The 8,038-nt window shown below is 34.6% G+C and overlaps 1 long non-coding RNA gene across 2 annotated transcripts; it reads left to right on the forward strand.

The window, feature by feature from the left end:
- The first annotated feature begins 5,559 nt into the window (after positions 1-5,559).
- LOC114826616 (uncharacterized) lies at positions 5,560-7,704 on the forward strand. Of its 2 annotated transcripts, none has more exons than XR_011583330.1 (4): positions 5,560-5,785; positions 5,895-6,402; positions 6,969-7,144; positions 7,369-7,704. It is a non-coding gene; the product is annotated as an uncharacterized lncRNA (long non-coding RNA). The 2 variants fall into 2 exon arrangements; XR_011583329.1 differs by having other exon boundaries at positions 6,969-7,092.
- The last annotated feature ends 334 nt before the right edge of the window (positions 7,705-8,038 follow it).

Raw genomic sequence — 8,038 nt, forward strand, 5'->3', positions numbered from 1 at the left:
ACAAACTCTAGAGGTAGGTGGTAGTTGAATATAACTTAACTTAATAAACATAGAATTGGCTTTGTAACGGCGAACTCGAGATCCCTAGTCCATACCCATTTCCTCTAAAACAGTATACCATTTACCATTATATTCTTCTTGCATTTTTAAGATGTTTTTGTAAGAATATGAGTATGAAACATATACTAGAACCGGTTATAGTGTTTGAGATTCATATGGAAAAGTCTTGATTAAAAGTTGTTTTGGTTATCCTTATGGTTTCAGGATAATAGAATTGAATATAGCCTAATTCTTTTGGGATTGGAATTTAGTATTGGAGTTATATTTGGACTTATGGTTCCGTATGGTTTGTATAGTTTGAATCCTAGATTCATTTTGATAGGGAATAGTCGAAGGAACACTATCTATAGTTCAAACCACTGCTCTTGCAAAAACACGGTTCATTTAGTCCAAGACCTATTGATTGGAAGAGCCATTGGTTTTGTAAAAAAGGAGAAGGTTTTGAACACAAGAAGCTGCAATGGCTTCATCATCAGGTCCGAGTTCTGTAGGTAAGTTTTTTCAAGGTCCCTTGTTCTTGTGTTTGCTTTATTCATAGTTTTGTACAAGTTGTGATTCAATTGGATAAACCTATTTTCTTGGATGAAAGCTTATAAACTTGTTCTTATATGTGCTATCAGAGCCATAAGGCTTCAATCATTGAGTTCAACTTGTAATTAATCAAAAGGTTGCATAAAAACTACATTGTCTGGGTTTCGAACTAAGCTTTAGGGTTCTTAGAAATTTATAAACAAAATGACATTGTTTAGTTTATAAATATAACCGTTGAAATAGGAAGAACAAAACGGTGTTGTTTTAAGTAATATTTAAATAACGGAAATTTTTTACCGTTGGGAAACTGGGTTTTGTGTCTTGATGGTGTTCTTCGGGAAAGGGCTTTTGTTCTCTGTCCTTTAAAGAGTTTTTCTTCAATTATCGCCCACCTAATTAAGTCAAGATTTTACAGTGCAATTGAATGATGTGTTATATGTGCCTAAGATGAGAAGGAATTTGGTTTCTACATCAAAACTGGTTAAACAAGGCTATGTTTTTATAGGAGATGATGAATGTGTCAAATTTTTCAAAAAGGGTACACTGGAAGGAAAAGCATTTTTGCATGATCACCTTTGGAAAGTACAATGCACTGTGGATTTTGAAAAACTGCATGTTTTAAACACAACAACCAAACAGATGCATAGTATTGATCAAACCTTCATGCTTTGGCACAAAAGATTAGGACACATTTCAAAAGAAAGAGTTTTCCAATTATCAAAACTAAACTTCATCCTTGCTATTAGTGAGAAATCAGCAATTCTTGAATGCTTCAAAGTCTTTAAAAGTGAAGTTGAAAAGTAGTTAAATCATGTGATTAAAATTGTTAGATCAGATAGGGGAGGGGAATATTTTAGCAGGCACACAGAGGCTGGGCAGCAAAAATGTCCATTTGCTAATTTTCTTGAAAGTCAAGGGATTGAAGCACAATATACTACTCCTGATACCCCCACAACAAAATGGAGTGGCAGATAGGAGAAATAGAACCCTTATGGAAATGGTGAGAAGTATGATTTCAAGGTCCAAGCTTCCTAGTTTTCTTTAGGGAGAAGCTTTAAAAACTGCAAATTACATCATCAATCGAGTACCATCTAAATCTGTTCCAAAGACACTTTTTGAATTATGGAATAGAAGAAGGCCAAGCTTTAATCACTTCCATGTATGGGGTTGTACGGCAAAGGCAAGATTTTACAATCAAAATGAGAAGTTAGATTCAAGAACATCATCATGTTTCTTCATCGGTTACTCAGAGAAGTCCAAGGGTTTTAAATTTTATTGCCCATAAGCACACACAAGGATTCAAGAAACTCACAATGCTATTTTTTTTTTAGGATGAAGATGTGTTCAACTTAACAAAAAACGAATTTATATTTGAAGAAATAGAACAGTAAAAAAATTATTCCTCACAAGTGCACTACAATCAAGTGCCTGTGTTCCAAAGGTCTCAGTCATCAAATCTAGACCTTAATGAGGACATGGCAAAACCTAAGGATGGAAACATTGAAAATTCAAATATTGGGGATCTAGGAGTTGAGCTTCAACAAGAACAAGATCTCAATGATCAAGTTACAGAGACTTTGATTGATCAACCACAAATAAGGAAATCCAATAGAGTGAAGAAATTTGTGATCTCAAATGACTATGTGTATCTCCAAGAGACAGAATTTGATTATGGTGATATTAATCCTTTAATTTATCAAGAAGCAATAAAGAGTCCCCAAGCAGTTCTATTGCAACAAGCAATGACAGAAGAACTTGATTCAATGTCTAAAAACAATGTTTGGTCTTTAGTTAAATCATCAACTAACATTAAGCCAATTGGATGCAAATGGGTGTTTAAAACCAAAAGAGATGTTGAGGGTAAAATTGAGAGATACAAAGCTCGATTAGTTGCAAAATGATTCACACACAGAAAGGGTGTCGATTACAATGACACATTTTCACTTGTCTCTTCCAAAGATTCAATGAGAGTTATCATGGCATTGACAACTCATTTTGACTTGGAATTACACCAAATGGACGTGAAGACTGCATTCTTGAATGGGGAACTCAATGAGGAGATTTTTATGTCTCAACTTCCTAGATTTGTTGAAAGGTGGAACGAGGACATGGTATGCAGGTTGAACAAGTCAATCTATGATTTGAAACAGGCCTCAAGACAATGGTTTCTAAAATTTGATCAGGTAGTCACTTCACAAGGATTTGTTGAGAATAAGATAAATGATTGTATCTATCTTAAGTTCAAGGGATCCAAGTTCATTTTTCTTGTCTTATATGTTGATGACATTTTGCTTGCAAGCTTGGATGTGCAACTGTTGAAAGACACTAAAAACATGTTGAGTACAAACTTTGAAATGAAGGACCTTGGATAAGCTCATTATGTTTTGGGAATTGAGATTATGAGAGCTAGAAGACAAGAGCTTCTTGGTTTATCTGAAAAGGGCTACATAGAAAGGGTACTTAACAGGTTTAATATGGAGAGTTGCAATAAGGTTGATGTTCCAGTAAACAAAGGAGACAAGTTTTCCCAAGATCAATGTCCCAAGAATGAACTTGAGGCTAAGATAATGAAGATGAAACCATATACTTCATTAGTTGGTAGCCTTATGTATGCCAATATATGTACAAGACCTGACTTGGCTTTCATTGTTGGACTTTTAGGAAGATTTCAATCAAACCCAAGAAAAGCTCACTGGGTGGCAGCCAAGAAAGTGTTAAGGTATGTGCAAAGGACTAAAGGGTTCATGCTAGTTTATGGACAGATTGATCATTTGGAGTTGATTGGAGTTACTGACTCGGATCTTGCTAGGGATGTGGATGAAAGGAAGTCAACTAAGGGATATATTTTTAAGCTAAGTGGAGATGTTGTGTCATGAAAAAGTGCTAAGCAGACTATAATGTCAACTTCAAATATGGAAGCTGAGTTTGTAGCCTGTTTTGAAGGAATGAAGCAAGCTGTTTGGCTTAGAAATTTAATTGCTGATATGAGGCTTGTTGATTCAGTTAAAAGGCCTATAAAAATGTTCTGTGACAATAATGTTGTTGTGTTTTTCTCAAAGAATAATAAAAAGACTTCAACTTCGAGGTTGATGGATGTGAAATTCCTTAAAGTTAGAGAAATGGTTAAGAAAGGGGAAATTGATATTCAGTATATGTGTACTGGTTCAATGATTGCGGATCCTCTTACTAAAGCCTTGCCAAATAATGTATTTAAGGAACATGTTGCAGAGATGGGGGTCTTGGAATCTTTTGACAAGTGGGAGTGAATTACTTCGAAATTGGAAGATTGTTGTGATGTTTCATCAGCATGCAGAGGCATTAAGGCAGTAGGTCTTCACAATTAGGTAGTTGTTATTGTTGAGATTGATACTATTTGTTTAGCTAGTTTTATCAACTTATTTTGGTTTTCAATAATGTTCAATTCTTCCAATTATGTGATGAATTGTTCCAGAAAACAAGTTTGTTTAATAATAGTAAAGTTTGCTAGTGAATCGATTTTTGTGGTTTTACTGAGGCATACTTGTTACTGTTATTGTTGTATTGTTTTAGTTGATAAGATTGGTTACTAATTGAGGTCTTAACGCTATTGAGTTAAGAACTGGTTTATATGAGTGGGAGTAGTGCACTCTATGCTCCTATGTTTTAGTTCACATAAGTGTTGAATGCATATTGGATATGTAGTGATTGATGAATTGTTTCTGTAATGTACAAATCAGATTCTTGAGTCCCATATTCTGAAATGCATGGCTATGAAGTATATGAATAAGAGTTTTTGATTAAGACTTAGTGATCACTTCTGTAAATCTTAATAAACTGGTTGTTTGTGTTTCATACTCAAGTGGAAGAATGTAAGAATATGAGTATGAAGCATATACTCGAACCGGTTATAGTGTTTGAGATTGATATGGAAAAGTCTTGGTTAAAGCTGTTTTGGTTATCCTTATGGTTTCAGGATAACAGAATTGAATATAGCCTGATTCTTTTGGAATTGAAATTTAGTATTGGAGTTATATTTGGACTTATGGTTCCTTATGGTTTGTATAGTTTGAATCCTAGACTCATTCTAATAGGGAATAGTCGAAGGAACACTATGTATAGTTCAAACCATTGCTTTTGCAAAAACACGGTTCATTTAGTCCAAGACCTATTGATTGGAAGAGCCATTGGTTTTGTAAAAGAGGAGAAGGTTTTGAACACAAGAAGCTACAATGGCTTCATCATCAAGTCTGAGTTCTGCAGGTAAGTTTTCAAGGTCCCTTGTTCTTGTGTTTGCTTTATTCATAGTTCTTTACAAGTTATGATTCAATTTTCTTGGATGAAAGCTAATAAACTTGTTCTTACAATTTTATCATGCATATAATGATACAAATTTCCATTTCTATTTCAAAGAAAGCACAATAGTGTTATAAAAAGGAAAGCTTCGGCGTCGGTGTTTATGTCTTTTTCTTCAACTTATTGTGTTCCGAGTTCAAAATTTCTCTTTTTTTTGTGTAGATTAGAGTAAATTATTGTTTGCAATTAAAAAAGGTTAAGGAAAACTAGATTTGGAGCACCTTGCCTAAATGATGCCCGACACTTGACAACACGTCCACGTCACTTTACAAACTTACCTAAATTGGAGACACTACGCCACAACTCCGCATCTATCACAGCTAATTGACCACGGACCTATAAAGCCCGTTATAAAAAGCCACATTTAACCACGGTCATTTAAAGTTCGTGGTAAATTAATAATTTTAACAACGGACACAAACAAACCCGTGGTTGAAATGGTTAAAATAACAACGTGCTTTTAAAGCCTATTGTAGTTGGCTAAATATTACGATGAGGAAAATCCGTGGTTGGAAAAAGTTTTAATAACAGCGCCTTTTTAAATATACCACATGCAGTAATTGTTAACTTGATAATTTAAATTTTTTACTTTTTAATCAACCACTATAATATTAGACGCTCAAATTTCAGATATCTATCGAACCCTATTTACAGTTTTCAGATCAAACGCTATCAACCACCAGATCTCATCCAATTCGCTTATGTCGACGATTTTTCGTCCCTAAACTACGGAGATGAAGTGCTTCCTTTCTCGAGATGTGGAGGCGCGAGAAGGAGGAGAACAATGCGGTTTTCTCCTTCTTCCTCTGAAAAAAGAACGCCGACGAGCTCGACGTTATTGCCGATGCTGCTGCTCCTCCGTGTACGACGGCGTTTGGATTTCTTGTTTTTAGTTTAAAGTTTCGGTATTTGTTAGTATTTTTGGGTTTTTGAGGTTGGTTTTGATGGTGGGTTGTGTTTGGTTTCTGCAGATTCTGACACTGCGTAGGCGCGACGGTTTCTAAGACTGTTAGAGCGATGGCGCCGCAGGGGAAAATTCGGGTGGATGAGTTTTTGAATTCAGAGGATGAGAAGTCTGATTACGACTGGTGAGTAAACTATTGTCAAGTTTAAGTCTTTGATTTTATGCTTATTTTTGGTGGGATTAAATTTTCTTAAGACTAATCGAAGTTTTAAGTCTCTGGTTATGATAACTTGTTGAATTAATGAAGAAAATTGTTGGGTTGCTAAATTGGGTGGGATTAATTTATCATTGGACTAATGAATCGTGATGAAATTAATTCTGGGGCATTGATTTAAACAAATTGCATAATGGGAGTTTAGTGTTCCTGCATGATTATGTTTGAATTATAAGAGTAAAAGAACAAACTCGAGAGTCTGCATGTGGTGTATGTTTCTTTATGTTTTGTTATACTGCCACATTGAATTCCAAGATCATGTTGCAGAGAAAGGTTTTGGTTGGAAGAGTTGTGCTATAAGGTATTGCTATCTTTCTTGTTTGTACTGTAGTAAATGATATTTCTATCATAGCGTACAGGACGAGTTGACTACCTAAGTGTTAGTTTATAGATTTGATGCTGTTTTGGGAGCTTTCTTGTATAAAAGAAAAGTTGCAGAGAGTATTCACAAAGATGAGTGAACAAGAAGTTTCATTTCTCTTCTTTCTGGCAATGGAATGAACATTACCGAAAGCACACACTCTACAGAGCATTAACTCATTTCTTTCATATTCAGAAAAGAATACATCACAACCATTCATTTCATCTATCCTATGAGATAGCTACAGTTGTCACTCTATATCATTAACTCTCACTTAATCTAGAGCATCCATTTGGAATGTAATCCAAAGGCCCTAATTAAAACAAGTAAAACTGAAATGTTTTATTTCAGCTAAAAACACTTAAACACTAACACTAAGTGTTATCTGGAGAAGCAGGATTAAAGTTGATTCCTTTGCTGGATGTTGAATAAGAGTTGGTATGTACTGTATCTAATGCTAAATGAAGTTAAAATGTTCCTTGACTCTTTGGTCCTTATAATTTCAGGTGCTACTAGAGATTGCTTACCAGTTACAACTAAGCTAAATCAATTGAAGAGTGGGGTTCACTCTGCAATACACACTGAAGGTTCACGGTCCTTCAACCGAGAACTGAAAATTTTGATTGCAAGGTTTGGTGAACCGTTGTCTTGACCTTAACATAGTATGGTAAATTACTGTAATGTAAGCCCCGTGAAAAACTTTCCTCTCTCCTCTCTCGCTCTCCCTCACACACACATAGAGGAAGACATGCCCATTGATCTTCATATGCTTGATACTTATACTTATACATGATTACTTGCCTTTTGTCTAATTGACTTTGTGAATTTGAATTGTTTTGTATATGATGTCCTTAAGTGATGATTTTTTATTTCTAAGCTTTATATTTTTCCTTGTTTATCTCATAGGTGGTTGGTGGTTCTAATTCATGAGGGTTTATAACTCAAATATCAACTAATACATTTACGGATTTCTGCAAATTTGAAGTGTGGTTGGCTTGCTGGAGATGTATCTTCTTGAAGAAATGATTGCGGAGAAGATGAATATCATTGGAGGACCAAGGTTGGAACTAGGACTTGAGTTTGTTTTAGAGTGAAACAAAGTCTACATGTTTTGGTACACAACTGTAGCATAACTCGGTGATTTGGTATTCTTAATAGAACTACTCATTTTGTTGTTAACTTTTAGTGTAATATTTGAATATGTGAATTTTTATAAATTAAATATGCAATTTTGTACATAAATATTTATTTGTTTATTGATTAAATAATTTTTTATTTTTTATTTTATTTTCGGAAGTTTATATAATGGGCATTAGCCGTGATCAATTGTAATCCACAATGGCCATAACACATGGTATTAAATCCCAATCTATTACGGGCACAATTCGTGGTTACATTGTATATGACAACGGGCATAGCCCGTGGTAGAAACAGAGACTTTTTATCATATCCAGAATACTAACGGGCATTATGTCTGTGGTAGATCGTGATAGATGAACTGTTTTCTTCTAGTGAGAAAACGGACATTTTTCAAAACTCAGCTTAATTAATTACAACTGAGAAAATGTATGAATCA

Source organism: Malus domestica, chromosome 08, assembly GCF_042453785.1.
Source record: "Malus domestica chromosome 08, GDT2T_hap1".
NCBI lineage: Eukaryota > Viridiplantae > Streptophyta > Magnoliopsida > Rosales > Rosaceae > Malus > Malus domestica.